This window comes from Octopus sinensis, linkage group LG2, assembly GCF_006345805.1.
Source record: "Octopus sinensis linkage group LG2, ASM634580v1, whole genome shotgun sequence".
NCBI lineage: Eukaryota > Metazoa > Mollusca > Cephalopoda > Octopoda > Octopodidae > Octopus > Octopus sinensis.
In genome coordinates this window covers 151,863,730-151,880,967 of record NC_042998.1, presented here as the reverse complement: position 1 = coordinate 151,880,967, position 17,238 = coordinate 151,863,730, and the positions used below count along the sequence as shown (strand labels likewise).

Here is a 17,238-nt window from a genome sequence, read left to right as displayed (position 1 = left end):
ATAGCAGAAGACACTTGCCCAAGATGCCACGCAGTGGGACTGAACCCGGAACCATGTGGTTGGTTAGCAAGCTACTTTATTTCATATAATTTGCCATTTAGGCATTTACAAAGAGGGGACAAACAAGGACAGACAAATATAAAGGGTGAAGTAGCTTAACACAGTTACAATTTTCGAATGAAATTACGGATAAGATTATAAACAATGAATTTTACGAAGACAATGTTTAAAAATATTAATGATCATGTCGAAGGACGGACACCCAGCCATCCGGGTAGAACCTTTACTTTCTGATCCGGTCACACTTACCTGGTGCCAAACATACCCATCTTGCATGCCACAGGCTTCCATCTTTTCACAAACATATCTCGTGACAGACACCTCTTCTCCAGCCTGATTTTGCTACTGAGGTGGTAACTAAAAAAGTTAATCAACCCCTGGCCGGAGACAAAGGTGCCTGTCACTATACCTTTCGTACGCGTCTTCCATACTGTTTCTTTCAGTATGGCTACTACACAGAAAAAAACAAGCCTTTCTTTCCCTGTTAAGGAAAGGGGGCGGCACAATCTCGATGATAGACTCAGCTGATAGCTGTACTCTTCCCATCACTAACAACAGTTGTTCAACAAAAGCTATCAGTCCCGATAACTCCGGACACTCCACGAATGCGTGCAAGACGGTCTCCCTATCCTGCTCACATCGCGGGCATGTCGGCGAGACGGCACTACCGTGCCTTGACAGCTTGTCGCGAACAGGTAAAGCCGCACGGAAACACTGCCAGGCCAGGGATTTCTGGTAATTATCCCAATACCCCGGCCCGAACGTCCTCCGGAACAGGTTGACCAACTGATTTTCATCGTAGCCCAGGGTCTCCCCCAAGGCGTCTTCGGACTTAATCTCCACTAACCCGCTATAGAAATCCGTGGTGGAACTCCTGTTGCCGGCGTTGCCCACCCGAGATAGTAGCTGGAGCGCCTGACGGCACTCCAAATGCCATTCACTCAGTTTAGGTCTCCGCTTGATCCATGCACCGATGTCCGTTAGGGATGTTAACTGGGGAAGGTAGAACCGGACGTGCGGTGACCACACCTGCTCTCCATCCAGGTAAAGCCAGAGGTGCCTCAACCTTAACGCGAGTTTTCGCATCCTCAGCCAAGGCATCCCTAGCCCACCCTTTAGCGGTTTCTGGCAGGAGACAGAGCGCTTTACAAGTGGGTTTCCTCCTTTCCACAAAAATCGGAAAAGGATTCTCTCCAACTTGTTCAGCCACAAATCGGGGCAAGGCACCACGGTCAGACGGTAGGTGATTACTGATGCTATAAACATCTGCACCACCTCCGCCTTCCCTAGCAGGGATAACGCCCGCCCAGACCAGGTCTGGGTTAGAGCGGTCACCTTGTTGGCCACCTAACTCCAATTTTTCTCAATCTGGAGGTCTGGCCCGAACCAGACTCCGAGCAGCTTAACAGGACCTTCCGTCCAACGCCCTACGACGTTATTGGACGGCATCGGCTTGCCCCTCCAGGTGCCGAGTTGCAAACCGACCGACTTGTCCTTGTTAACCTTTGCTCCTGCCACCGCCTCGTAGCTTTTGATGGCCTCTTCCACCACTGGAAGCTGGCCTTCGTCTGCCACGATGATGGAGGTGTCATCCGCATACGCCGTAGCTCCTCTTCCACACCATAGATCATGCGGCGCGCCCCCTAGTGCCTCCAACTTCCGCAGCAAAGGCTCAAGAGCCAATACGTATAGGAGCGAGGACAGGGGACACCCTTGACGAACTGAACGCTCGATCCTGAATGGCTTCGAAAAGGAACCGTTCACCTTGACTACAGACTCGATGTCGCTATACAAAGCAGCGATCCAACCTCGAAAGGTCGGGCCTAGACCAGCCTCTCCGAGGACCGCCGCCAAGTACCGATGGTCGACCCTATCAAATGCTTTGGACTGGTCTAAATGTACCAGTGCTCCCCCTGCGCCAGAAAGCTTCCCCACCCTCTCTAAGGAGTAGCGTATAAGGTGGAGATTGTCGTAGATCGTTCTGCCGGGGATAGCGCACGTTTGCGCTTCCCCGACAAGTTTGTCCACGACCCGCGCCAACCTTTTTGCTAGCACCTTGGCCAGAATCTTTAACTCTGTGTTTAACAGAGTTATGGGCCTGAAGTTCCCTATCTCGTCCCCCTTGTTCGGGTCCTTCCTGATCAACGTCACCGCCCCCCGGCTCGCAGACTTGGGAATTCTCCCATTCTACTGCCAGTTGGCGTAGACGCTAGCCAGCAGGTGCCCGAACAAGTCTGGCATACTTTTGTAAAATTCATAGGGCAGACCATCGAGACCCGGCGATTTCTCCCCGGGGCACTTGCCCAACACCTCGATTACTTCCTCGGCTGTGATTGGCCCTTCACAGCACTCAGCCTCTCGTGTCGAGAGGCGCGGGCCACCAGACAGGAAGTCCCTAATGGCCTCACCATGATCCAGCGTCCTGCACCTCCCGAACAACTCGGCGAAGTGCTTGTGAAGTGCCTCACACATCTCGTCCCGCTTCTTGATCGTGCATCCGTTTTCATCAACAAGAGACCCAATTGTGGCATCGTTTCCACGCTGTGTTTCTATCGTACGGGCCCATCCGGCAACATTAATTCCCTCACGGCCCAATGCTCGTACTCTAGCCCGAACTCTACATTCCTCATGTTTGGTTTTGAGGTGACGGTCTAATGCCGTTCTCGCCGCTAAAATGTGAGATGCAGAGCCCAACCTCAACGCCTCCTCTAAGTTCTTAACTAGTTGCCCTTCTATTCTAGCCCTATCTAGTCTTAGTTGTTTACTAAATCTAATGGACTCGAATCGAATGGCTCTTTTGAGGGCGAACCACCACCGGTTATTAACCACGGCTCCGGTTAACGCCCTCTGCACTAACACCTTAATCCGGCTACGGTATGCCTCACGTGTCAAAATAGACTTGTTCAGCTTCCAGTAGCCGGTTCCTATCTTAAGTGTGCTATCTATGTCCAATCTACACGTGACCATTCTATGGTCAGTATAGGGCACCTGGACGAGCTGTGGACAACTAAAACTAGACTTATCTCTAGTTCTTATCACTATCCTGTCTAGATAAGACTTGAACCTTCCGTCGCCACTCATCCAGGTCCACTCTGGGACGTTCGGATGGTCACGTCTGTAACGATCTGCTAGCTGAAACCACTTAAGCAGATCCACGAGACGTGAGTTCACTTTCCTATAGATCGAGCCAACGCTATCGATGTGTACGTCAACGATAGCATTAAAGTCCCCTAATATCACTAAAGTCTTCGACGTCACGAGAAAGCCCTCTAGGCGCCGATAAAAATCAGTTTGGAAACCTCTAGCACAAGGTGCATAGAGTCCGATCAACCTGAAGGCCTTATTGTTGTATGTCACATCAAGGACGACCAGCCCACCTTCTGGGTCTACATAGACTGTACTTGTCTGTAGAGCCAAGTCTTTACGGATCAGTACCACTACGCCCCCTCGCCCTCCGGTCTGGCCAGGAGACATGATTTTCTCGTAGCCATTCAGGAGAGGCGAGAAGGTTTGTAGGCTGTCCAGCTTGGTCTCTGTAGCAACCATCACATGTATATCATGTGATCTGAGGTCGTCGAGGAAACAAGCCTGCTTCCACTTCGAACTCAGACCACGCACATTTAAACAACCAAGGTTAAGCGAAGCCATTACAAAAAGTAAAAGTTCTACTTACATTTCGTTGGAGAGGTGGGGGCCGACCTCACCACACGTTTGTGGGCCCCTTCTTTCTCCTCTTTCTTCAGATAGTCCGGCAAGTTCGCGATATGCCGGATGGCGTTTGGGTGTCTGTCTTTTAATTGTTTGAACGTTGTTTCCGCAATCCACGCGTGTCTATTTCGATCTTTGTATTTGTTGTACAGTCTTGCTGACTGATGCTGAACCACAATATCGTTTATGTATTTGTCTTGTGTGTCGAATTCAATTAATATGAGTTCATTTTCTTTTTTGTCTTCTTTTTCTGGGCCAGTTGAGCGGGATTTTTTTTTCCGTGTCTGTGGTGTGTCTTTGTTTTTATTATTTTTTGTAGGGGATGTGGACGGGGATGATGCACGAATTCTTTTACGAACTGGTGTAAATCCCCCCTCTGATACCTCCATGGTATCGTCTGGGGTAGCAATAGTTTGTTCGGTAGGCGCCGCAGTTTTTAGGGGGTTGGGAGGTTTTAATAATGTAGGGGTTTGTGAGTGCGAGGGCTGGGTTTTTTCTTCAGTCTGTTTTGGGGTTGGCACCGTAACAGCAGGAGTGGGATTTTTTGTTTTTGTAGGGGTAGGTGAGTTTGCAAGGGTAGGGACTTTTTTATTATCTGAGGGGCCTGGTGTCTGCGGTTTCTTTTGCTTGTCTGGACAGTCTACACGAATGTGGCCCTTTTTGCCGCAGGCGTAACAGGTGGGTTTTCGGCCTTCGACCTGTACCCTGAGGGGTACGTTCTCGCCCACGAGCACCCTCTCAGGAAGGAGCTGCAGGTCCTCCGCTGTTCCTTGAATTAATATATTAATGTTACGCCCGAGCCAAAATAGAGGGGCAGAGCATGTTACTTCTAGTATTTTAATTTTGTCCGCCCTTTTATATAACAGGGCGGCCACTACCTCTACCGGATCTACTTCCGGCGGGGCTTCTACAATCCTGACCCGGGACGTCCTGCGTCCCCTATAGCTCCGGAAAAGTACCACCTCCTTGGTTTTTAGGGGGTTCACAGAATGCCCGCGGGCCATTTCTTCCCCCGAGAAGCGGACATCCACAGTTCCATATGCACGTTCCCTGGCGACGTACACGATGTCCTTCCAAATCGGGGACAGGCATTTCTCGATGGTGTTTTTTTCAAAGTGTTTGAACCTTCTGCTTTGTGGACAGAAGGTTTTAAACACTACGGTCCGCTTCTCGGTCTCCACGATACTGGCGGAGGGTGATATTTTAACATCACCACCCTCCTCTTGCATTCTTTTAAATAGCTCGACGAGCTGATTGACGTTGATGTCAATGTTCTCGGTAGCCAATGCGGCTACCGCAGAAAATTTTTTAACATTGCTCTCCTCAAGAGCACTACTTTCGTGAATAATTTCAACAGACATTATTCTATTGAAATTAGACAACACAAAAATTACGAATATTGGTTTCCCACAAAACTGGGAAACCTATAGAAAGTTTTTCTTCCAAAGTAGTTCAAAAAAGCAGTTCAAAAATTCCAATTCCCACCCCCATTCGGGGGAGGAGCACGAAAATAGTCTGGCAGGACTATATATAGTCACGTAAATAAAAAGCCACAATGGCTAACAGTTCAACGGTAAGAAATTATCCAATTATTCCCCGGTAAAACCGGAGAACAAGACAGTTCAGCAACGTTTAAAGACAAATTTTCAGTAGTAGAAATTCAACAATTAACAACACAGCAAAATTCTTACAGGGAAGAAAACGCGTCCAAACAGTAGTACGGTAAGCAAAGTCACTCTTCAGTCAGTGAGGTTAGCAAGCTACTTACCACACAGCCACTCCTGCACCTATAAATATATATATATATATATATATATATATATTCTTTTACTGGCTTCAATCACTTGATTGCAGCCAAACGTATGTATTTGCTGATAGTTTTTTTTTGTTACTCATAGTTCTTTTTACTGTTTTTAGTCCTTATCACAGAGATTCTTCATATATCTATCCTTATACACACTTTTTAAAATTTATCTTATTCTAATTCTGGTCTCCTGAATTTATATCTCCTGAATTTCATTTCCTGCGTACGTATATGCATTTTCATTGGTCACACTTTTCTATGTATAGATATGAATGTAAATGCTTTCCCAAATAAATTGCACTTCATGTTTGAAGTTCAGAATAGGCTATAAGGTTGGACTCAAGCGCTCAACTATGAGAAAAGGCAAGAAAGCGATTTTTAAACTTCTACCTTTTATATTTACTTCTTCCTTTTCCTTTTCTCGCTTTTTCTTTCATCCTATCGTCCTGATTTTAGCTTGTTATCCCATGTGGGCAGTGCCTGAAGATTGCGCTAAGACACTAGACGTGTTGAAAAATACCTTCATCACATGAAACTAATTAGTAGCTCATAAAAACATACATTGTGTTTATTAAACATTTATCTCTCACCAAATGGAGAACGTTTGTAATCTGCACAGAGAAGAGAGAGAGAAGAGAGAGAGAGAGAGAGAGAGAGAGAGAGAAAGAGAGGGAGATGTGTTTTTTGTGGGGTTGTTGGGGGGAAAATGTAGCTAAAAGATTAAATGGAATTATCTTGCCGCCATGATACTATAATTTTATATCTAGTAAAATATGTTTTCTTACAATTCTCTAAATATTTTCCAGACAAGCAGATATTTAAGGACAGACCGAAATATTTTAGTAAAGTCCTCAGTCGAAGTGGATATACAGAAATAGTGAAATACAATAATAATGATAATACAAATGCAGCGGTCAGTATATGTAGAAAGAGATCTGGTGTGTGATTTCATCCGACGCTTATCAAGACATGTAGCCACCTTACTTCAACATTTTCCTTTTAAGATAAATTATATAAAAAACAATATTTCACTACATACAAATTGCCTAAACATTAAGTAAGTTGAACTTGTCTAAATTTAGTATCACCCACTTTGAAACTTCATTAAATCTACAGTTGCCCACTGTAAGGCGAAGCCACACTGTGATATTGTTTTAATGCGTCACTGTTAACATTGATTTGATATCAAGGTTTTACCGAGAATTCACATCCAATTAATCCAAAGTTAGGCTTCAACAACACAAATACTTTTAGAAACCAGAATGTGAAGGTAGATACGTTCCTTTCGAATTGTACTAATACACTGAAGTCAACACATCCTTTGGCTTAAGGTAGAAAATTTTATGCTTTGTAAAACTTTTTACTGCCAATAGCAATCTGTGTACTTCCAGGGCCTCTGAAATCAACGATTTCAAAGAATTTCTAACTTCCAGCTACTTAATTGCTATTCAGAATTTGTTATATCATGCGGATATAAAACTCGCAGAATAGTAAATTACTTTAAACTTATCATTACAAATAGATGTCTCACCAATATTACTCATATCCATGAAACTTGAGCAACACTTCCAATGAAGCTGAGCCAGCTCATTGGTTATCATAATGATAGAAAAACAAAAGAAATAATTATTTTTCCATTGATATTAGATGTACTTGTTATAAAAATATAGTTACCAAAAGCAACTGCCTCAGTGAGTAAATTTTTTGGCAATTTTTTCCAACATACTCTTTGAGCATCTTTTTATCTTGATGTAAAGCATATTTGTTTAATATACTTGTTAATAGTAATTACTCTAATAAACATTCTAGCAAGAAAATCAAAAAGAAATTCTAACCTAATATATTACATAATAATGTTTATTAAACTTATTGCCTACTACCATGATATCTTACAATTTTTTGCCTCTTCTAGCCTATTTAATAGTAAATTTATCGTATCATCATATTTACTCTCTACACTATATTACACCAGCATCGTTCTTCATTTCCCCATTCCCTCGATACAATCACCAAACTTTCTCATTTAACTGCAGGAACTTAAATTTTATTGTATTTCCCAATTGAAAATTTATTTAAATGCCTTCTCTATCCGTAGGCTGCCGTGTTTTTTTTTAATATTGCCTTTATAAAAACATATGGACTGCACACATGTAAATGTGAAACTTTATAGTACACATAGTATACACATACACTCACTCACACGCCCGCATACACACATCTAGGTATATGAATGAGTTACTATCTATGACTATTTTCCCTTGTTAATGATTAATAATGTTTACCTCTATCTTCATGTGTGTATATGTTAAGTGTGTGTGTGTGTTTATGTGCGTGTACATATGCATGTGCACGTGCGTGTATATAAGTGTGTGTGTATGTGTGTGTGTGTATGTGTATGTGTGTATGTGTGTGTGTATGTGTGTGTGTGTGACTCTGTGTGTGTATGTCTGTGTGTATACTACAGCGCCAATTGAGCTAAGATTAAATAATTATAGAGAATTCCACGATTTAGCCACGTTGTGAAATTTATTTCTATGACTATATTTTAGGTAGTTTAGCATCAGCATCGAACATTTTTCTTTCAAAACAATCCTATCCAATTACATTGGAATAAAAATGGACTATTCTAGAACAAGCTGAAGCTTTAAAACCTGGATTCTCCTCTTCAAATTTGCATTGGAAGCTATTTAGGGAAAGAGTGTTTTTTAATGAAATTTCAATACACGCGCATATTATATCTAAATTAACTAATAAAACACAAAAACTTATAGTCCTCAACACTAGCAAGAATAGAAATAATAACACCAATAACAACAACAACAACAACAACAATAACAATAATAAAAATTATAAAATGAAAGTAACTAAGCACAGTATAGATAATATTAATAACACTAATCATGACAGCAACAACAACAAAAAATATTAACGCAAAATAAAATGATAAATATAAATAAGTATAAACATAATATTTATCACTCGCACAGCAATAAACACGTGTCGTATGGTAGGAATACCGAAAATACTAAAAATATTAATTGGCTTATATTCCCGTATGCTGTGCAAATTAAACATAACTCAGTCAAATCTATATTCAAAATTATTAATAAACACTTTGATAAGAATAACAGATATTCGAAATTATTAACAGTAAAACAATAAAGATAGGTTATAGTCTTGCCCATAACTTAGCTAGCACTATTTCCTCCTTAAATAAAAAAAACTCGATGCTTACATAATAATAACAATAAAAATAATAAAAATAACAACTATTACAACCACCTCAAACCTAGTAAAGATAATACCAACTATAATATTACTCTAAATCACAATACACTCCATAATAATAATAATTCACCTATAAATACTAATCTAGTAGTAAATAACTTCAGAAATAAAAATAATTGCGCTCTTAATAACGCATGTCAAAGAAAAAGTGTAATATATCAGTGCACAGTCACAACACAATATAATAAACATATATATAGGAGCCACCCAAAACGAAATGAAGAGAAGATTAGCCGCGTACCTACACACTTTCAGAAATAGAAATAAGATTAGCTTGACCGGATTAAGTAAATGCATTTGGGATCTTAAAGATAAAGCTATTAGCTCACTTCGGTGCCATCGTACAATGTAAAAAATAATAAATGTCACTCGTGCATTAATGAAAACTTTTTCATATTAATGGCCAGACTATCATTGATTAACTTAAGGAAAGAACGAAACATGCTTACTTGCACATAGGTAAGCATGTTTTCTCTAGATATAATTAATATTAGGGATTCCATATGCATCTTCTCCACTAATGGTACCCATAGCTCTTCACCTTAGTAATAGTAGAATTTGATTCTAAGTGTTAGCATAATTTACCTTTCAACAGTTTTGTTTGATAAATTAACTTAGGTAGTTCAGCATTAATATTCTTACACTAAACCCCTCCGAGTTAAAAAAAACCCATCTCCAACACATAACAATTTCATTATATGACTTCATTATATTACTTCTCAATACAATCTCTTCACCCTCTTATAAATACATATTGACCCTTCTCTTAATTCTTAGCACAAATTTATACTATAGCGTGCACACGTACAACACCCTACAACACCTCTCCCTTAATAGTACCATTGGTCCTTCACCTTAATAGTGAAGGAATTTGTCTTTATTTTGTAACACAATTTACCTTTTATTCATATTGAATGTTTGATTGTCTCACTTCAATATATTTCAAGAGCCCTTTTAGTTAATCCAGCAATTGTCAACTTTTAATAAATACAGACCCCTCTCTAGTGTACTTACTCATTGCAATGCCTCCCCCACACAGCGCTTAACATTTTAATACCAACTTTTTTACTCTTATTTAGTTATGTACTTGCTTGCACTTCTTTTACAATTTGCACTTAACTATGTGTTATTATGTGCATTAATCTATGCATAGGAGACCACTTGTGGATGCATGCGTATGTGTCTGCTCATATATGGAATTAATATATATATTGAGATAATGAGTATGTATGTATGTTTGTGCATGTGTGTGCTTGTGTGTCTGCATGTGTGTGCATATGTATATGTATATATATATATATATATATATATATATATATATATATATGTATGTATATATATAAATGAATTTAAATAACGATCGTTTGTGATCTTTTAGCATATTGGTTATCCACTTAGTGGTTATCCCTAAACATACGTATGTATATATATATATATATATATATATATATATATATATATATATATATATATATACATATGTGCAGACGTATGTATATGTGTGCATTTATTTGTGTATGTATGAACATATTTTAGTGGGAATTTGCATCTGTAAACATATTTTTGCAAGTACATCACTTTAAACTTATTAATTTATTAAATATGGATCTATATATTGCAACTTATTTAACTGTTCGGTTGGTTGACTGGTTAATTGATTGTTTAGTCAAAATATTATTTGATTAATTAATTAGTTCACTGATTTGGTGGGCTTACTGATTAATTAAGGAATTGATTGGTGGCTGCATAAATTTCCAACTTGGTATTACTTTCCGATCACTTGTTAATCCATTTATTATCTCCCCTTAACCATCAATATTTCTAAATGTCCAACTGGAAAATTCCATTGATATTTTCATATTTCTATTTTTATTTTTATTGACTTAAATGGCTTTAGGTCCCTTCTCCCTTTAACCATCAAAATTCTTAAATGCCCAACTGGAAAATTTTCTAATTTTTATTATCTTATTAGTCTTATTTTATTTTATTTTATTTATATTTTTATACTTTTATATTCTTATTTTTAGATTGAATTAAACAGCTTTGGGTCCCTAATAGCATATACCATTCATTTATTTTAACCCGGAGAATAACGGTTTATTAATAGCCAGTCATTTTGTTTTAAAATACTAACTGACCAATTATATCTGGCGGTGGCCCCTGGTCTACTTACATTAGGTGGATTGACTGAAATGCCTACTAGTGATAAGGGAAAAATTATATTAAACCGATAAGCAAGTTATAACAAATACTATTACTAGTACTATAAATATAATTATTATTAATAACACTAGAGTGTATTTTTACTCCTATTTCCGCAAAGAGCAATTTTTTCTAACCTACGTCCCCTCCGTACATAAGAATATCCCACCACATACCCCTTTTATTTCAAATTTTGGTGATTTACTTATCGTCCAATGACTTTACAAGCAACATGACATGACTCTCACCATATTCAACCTTTCCTTCTTCTTTTCTTGTCTCTTCTTTTTATTTATTCATTTTCCACTCTGATGAAGCTCCATGATTCAAATCGGTTTTATTACCAACTATGACATATATTCTCTTAGCATCATAATGGTAATTCCAAAGAACATTGGCAGCAGAAACAGCTGTTATATGGGATGCAGTCTTTTTATAAACGATCAATAAATAATGATTGATGCAAATCAATTGTTGTTCATCAATGTTATCTACATTTTATGATTTCTTTATAGATGTCTATATGTGTGTTTGTGTATGTGTTTGTGTGTGTGTGTGTGTGTGTGTGTGTGTGTGTGTGTGTGTGTGTGTGTGTGTGTGTGTGTGTATACGAGTTTATGTGTGTATATATATATCGTATAAAGAAATATGTCGTAAGTTCATTTCTTTATAAATTGTTTATATTGTGAGACAAAGTCAGATGCATTTCTAGCCACTAGCAATACATACACACGTCAAACACTTAACATCTGCTGGGCTTCGGCACCCGCATATGCGTCCTCATATGAGCAGGACATGTTGCGGTGCTACTTAAGAGCTCAAATGTACATATATGTATGTATGCATGCATGTATGTATGTATGTATGTATGTATGTATGTATGTATGTATGTATGTATGTATGTATGTATGTATGTATGTATATCTCTGTGTGTATTTACACAAAAACGCACTCTCATTCATACACATACTTTTATACAAGCATATATGCATACATGCATATATATATATATATATATATATATATATATATATATATATATACATACATATATATATATACATACACATAGATACATACATTCATACATACATACATACATACATACATACATACATACATACATACGTACATACATACATTCATACATACATACATACATACATACATACATACATACATACATACATACGTACATACATACATTCATACATACATACATACATACATACATACATACATACATACATACATACGTACATGCATACATACATACGTACATACATATACATGCCTGTGTGTATGCCTGTTTGTATACGTTTTGTTTGTATCTCTAAGTGTATTTGTGCGTGCGTGTGTGTGTGTGTGTATAGACGCGTGGCATTACACATCAAATTTCAAGCGGGATGAGATAAAGAGATAGAGAGGAAGAGCCAAGGAGAAAGAAAAAGAGAGAGGGGGAGGACAGATTCCGATAATACTTAAAAACTGGCACTCTGTCGGTTACGACGACAAGGGTTCCAATTGATCCGATCAATGGAACAGCCTGCTTATGAAATTAGCGTGTAAGTGGCTGATCACTCAACAGCCACGTGTATCCTTTAGCGTAGTTCTTAAGGAGATTCAGTGTGGCAAGGCCGGCCCGCTGAATTACAGGTACTACTCATTTTTGCGAGCTGAGTGGACAGGGGTAACGTGAAATAAAGTGTCTTGCTCAAGGACACAACGTATCGCCGGGAATTGAACTCACGACCTTATGAACGTGAGCCGAAAACCCTAATCACTAAGCCTTTCGCCTTATATGTGTATATATGTATATATATATATATATATATATATATATATATATATATATATATATAGAGAGAGAGAGAGAGAGAGAGAGAGATTATATATACACATATATAAATATTTGTATATATATTATGTATATATGTGCGTGTGTATCCGCGTATGTGTATGTGCGTGAGCCTACCATAGCAGCTTTACGATAATTCAACCTCCTCAGATTCCTAGTATACATAAAGGATCACGTAAGAAAGATAGACGGGAACTCTGAGCATATATATATACACCGAACTTCAATTATATACAAAACAAAATCACATCTGCTCGCGTGCTCGCCGCATATTTCAATCTCGTTGGCATTCTTTTTGTATAACCAGGTTTCTCTCTCTCGTCTATCTACCTAGTTATTCATGTTCATATATCTAGCTACTCAAACACACACACACTTTCGGTGCGTTGGTTTTCTTTATTACGGCGCCATGATTTACAATCCTGTAAATAATAATAATGGTATTTTTATATAAGCTTAAAAATTATGGCGATTACCGTGCAGTAACTAAGGAAAATAGTCTAATAAAGGGGCATATAAGCCCACGACAGAAAAAAGAAGGCTTTCCTATCAGCTTGGGAGTCGAACCCACATCCCTTTGTTAACGCAACCAAGTGTGTTACCTTCACATCAGCGAATTAGCGTCCCTCTTTCTGTCAAAAACAAATATGAACTAATATATAGTTCTTAAATTTGGCAGAAAGGGGAGGCTGATTCGCTGGTGTAAAGATAACACACTTGGTCGCGTTAACAAAGGGATGTAAGTTCGACTCCAACGCGAATAGAAGAGCCTTCTTTTTTTTCTGTCTAGGGCTTATATGTCTCTTTATTAGACTACTTTCCTTAGTCATTGTGGAGATTCTGGGTGAGTCCAGGAAGAGATTTCGCTGCAAAAGGCCAGAGGCCTTCCACTCGTGTAGGCTATGCCTACACCAAAACAATGTACTAGTCCACAATTCCATTCTCGTAACCAACTACTTGACAGAGATAGGCATCAAAACTGTCCTTCACCCTCCCAACAGTCCAGACATTGCTCCCAGTGACTTTTGACTGTTCCCTAAGCGGAAAGAGAACTTCAGAGGTAGTCATTTTGAAGAAATTGAGAAGATGAAGAAGGCTGTGACAAGGGTCCTAGACACCTTCACTTTGGAGGACGTCCATGAAGTGGTTGGAGCGCTGCAAGTGCATTGAAGTTAGAAGATCCCACATTGAAGGCGATTAGAGTTTTGTACGTCTTTGAAATTAATATATGACTCTCCACAAAATGTTTCAAAACTTCTTGGATTCAAAACATCTTGTATATATACGTGTACATATGTGACAATATTACCGAGTGTAACCTTTATTTTTAACGCAGTAAAGTGTGATTTAATGAAAATTTGGCTATTACTTGTAGCAAGTCGAGCGACAGTATATAGATACGCAACGTTTGCTCTATTACATTTTTTAAAAATTGATGTCTCATATAACTTACCTGTTCTAGATAGAAACAAAGAAATTGTTTCTTATTATTTATGAGAATTATTACACATTTTACAATATCTAACCAGTAAAATGTTTTTCCACATTTAAGAATCTGTAGATTACTTAATCATCACACAAATTTTACTACTTTAGTAAGACCTAGCAATACAAAGAATCAATCATGACACATTCTTCGGCACATTCCAGCTTATCTGATGACCTCAATATTCAGTTTTGTTATGTGTAATAGATACCCTAATTTCAGATTCCGGGTACTTTGAGTTGAACATACAACATACAGTAAAGTCCCAGTTTTACCGTCTATCTACGTAAGGAATAAAATCACTAGGGTTTGTGGTAACATTTTAACTTATAAATCCCTTTAAAGGAAGTCTGCCTTTGGACGATTCGAACCTTGCACAAATAGTACAGTGTATTTAGGTCTTAAAACAGAAATGTTTCCATACATCCTGAACTCTATAAAGGTTAAAATAGAAGCTAGCTGACTTTAGATACTTGTTGAATCCTGTACAAAATTTGAACAGTTATAATCAACCATTTGTTCACACATAGCAAGTCGAACTGCAGAAATGATTTCAACAATTCTTGTTGATATACATTGGAAGAGTTAGACTCTACCAGGCCAAGTTATACAAGACATAATCTCCAATGGTACCCCTACACACTGCAATACGGAGGGTTATGTTACATCGCAAGGTAAACTGAGTTAGTACCACGAACTGAAATAATGGGTGAGGGTCTGTAGTCAATATGAAATGAAGTGGAAATATAAACTAAAGAAATATTTATCATAGTATGCAATAGACTCTAATGACTTCAAAAGAGACACTATTCCACGAGGATTATACCGCGGACATATAAATATAGAGAATACATAAATAGGGATAGATAAACATAGATAGATTGATTGATTGATAGGCACGCAAAGACAAACACACAACTATGTGTGTATATATATATATATATATATATATATATATATATATATATATATATACATACATACATACATATATATCCACTTCTCCTGCACTATCTCTGACACATCTGTCTCCTTTCTTGACATTTCGGTCAGCATTCATCACTCCACTCTTACCACCTCCATCCACTACAAACACACAGACTCACACTCATATCTAAACTTCTCCTCCTCCCACCCCAAACACACCAAGCTTTCCATCCCCTATTCCCAATTCCTCCGTCTACGCAGGTTTCTAGTGACGACCATGACTTTGAGACTCAGTCTCAACTCATGGCTCGCACCTTCATCCTACGTGGATATCCCCTCACCACTATCCACACCGCCCTTGCCAGAGCACGTTCCATGGACCGTGCATCTGGTTCCCCCCCCCGAACCCGCCCTGCAGCCTCCCGCCTCCCGCCTCCCTTTCCTCTCACCTACCCCCACCACCCTACCTCTCCAACGCACCATTCTCCGAGCTTTCCGGCATCTCCAGTCCGACCCGTCCACTTCACACATCTTCCCTAACCGACCCCTCCCCTCCTTCAAATGAGCCCACAACCTACGAGACCTTTTGGTCCACAGCTTCTTCCCCAACCCTACCTCTCAACCTGGCTCGTTCCCCTGCTCCCGCCCACGCTGTCGCACTTGCCCTTACCTCTCCAACACCACCCTCCTCACCGGCACCTATCATCGACCCTATCGCATCATCGACTCTTTCACCTGCACCTCCACCAATATCATCTATTGCATCTCCTGCTCTCTCTGCCATTCCCTGTACATCGGACAAACGGGACGCCGCTTGGCTGACCGGTTCGCGGAACACCTCCGAGACATCCGCCTCGGCAATGACACCCCGGTCTCACGCCATTTCCGCTCCACCGGTCACTCCTTGCAACACCTGTCTGTGTTCGGATTTTCCTTGCACAGAGGCCATCCGGACTCCCGTTTGCGCCGTGAACAGGGATTAATCTTCTCTCTTCGCTCTTTTACGCCATTTGGGCTCAACTCCCCCCCCTCTTCATCTAACCTTCTTCCCGACTCCTACTTCTCTTCACTCCTACATCTTTTCACCCCTACTCTCTTTCCCTCTTCTCTCTTACTCTCTTTCTCCCTTCTCTTTCTCTCTGCTCCCTCACTCTCCTTCTCTCCTCTCTCCCCCTCCCTCTTCCTTCTTCCCACTCAACTCTCCTCTCTTGCCCCGACTCCTACTTCTCTTCACCCCTACTCTCTTTCCCTCTTCTCTCTTTCTCTTTCTCTCTTCCTTCCTACACTCTTCCTCTTTCTCTCTTTCTCTCCCCTCTTTGCCGCTTCCCTCTTTCTCTCTTTCTCTCTTCTCTCCTCCTCTCTCTCCTCACATACCCCATAAGCCTACCCACCTCTACACATTCCCCTCTCCCCATAAGCCTACCCACCTCTACACATTCCCCTCTCCCCATAAGCCTACCCACCTCTACACATTCCTACTCCATCATCCCTATCCTTCACATCCTCCCATCCTATCCCACAACCCTCCCCCCACATACTCCACCTCTACCCCACCCTTTGCCTACCCACAAACCCCAACTCTACCCCAACCCTCAGCCGAACCCACACCCACCCGTGCTTTCCCCACTCTCGCCTCCCAACAACATCACACCACGCCACACTACACCATAGAACATTACACATCACATACAACATTACACATCACATCACAACACACCATTCCCACATTTTTACACCTACACATACATACACGCACACGTCCAGACCACCAGCCCTCTTGCACACGCACAAACATACTCTCTTATACACACACACACCTTCGTATTGGGGACCATCTTTACTTTGTTATCTCCCCTACTTTCCTTCTCGTGTGTGACCCTTCTCTCCGAGTCTGACGCCATGATA

The 17,238-nt window shown here is 40.0% G+C and overlaps 1 long non-coding RNA gene across 1 annotated transcript in view; it reads left to right on the top strand.

The window, feature by feature from the left end:
• The window catches only part of LOC118761976, a 23,216-nt gene extending 14,750 nt beyond the window's left edge, over positions 1 to 8,466 (top strand). Inside the window, exon 3 of the long non-coding RNA XR_004997768.1 lies at positions 8,452 to 8,466. This is a non-coding gene — a long non-coding RNA (uncharacterized LOC118761976). The remainder of the gene's footprint in view (positions 1 to 8,451) is intronic.
• Positions 8,467 to 17,238: the final 8,772 nt, after the last annotated feature.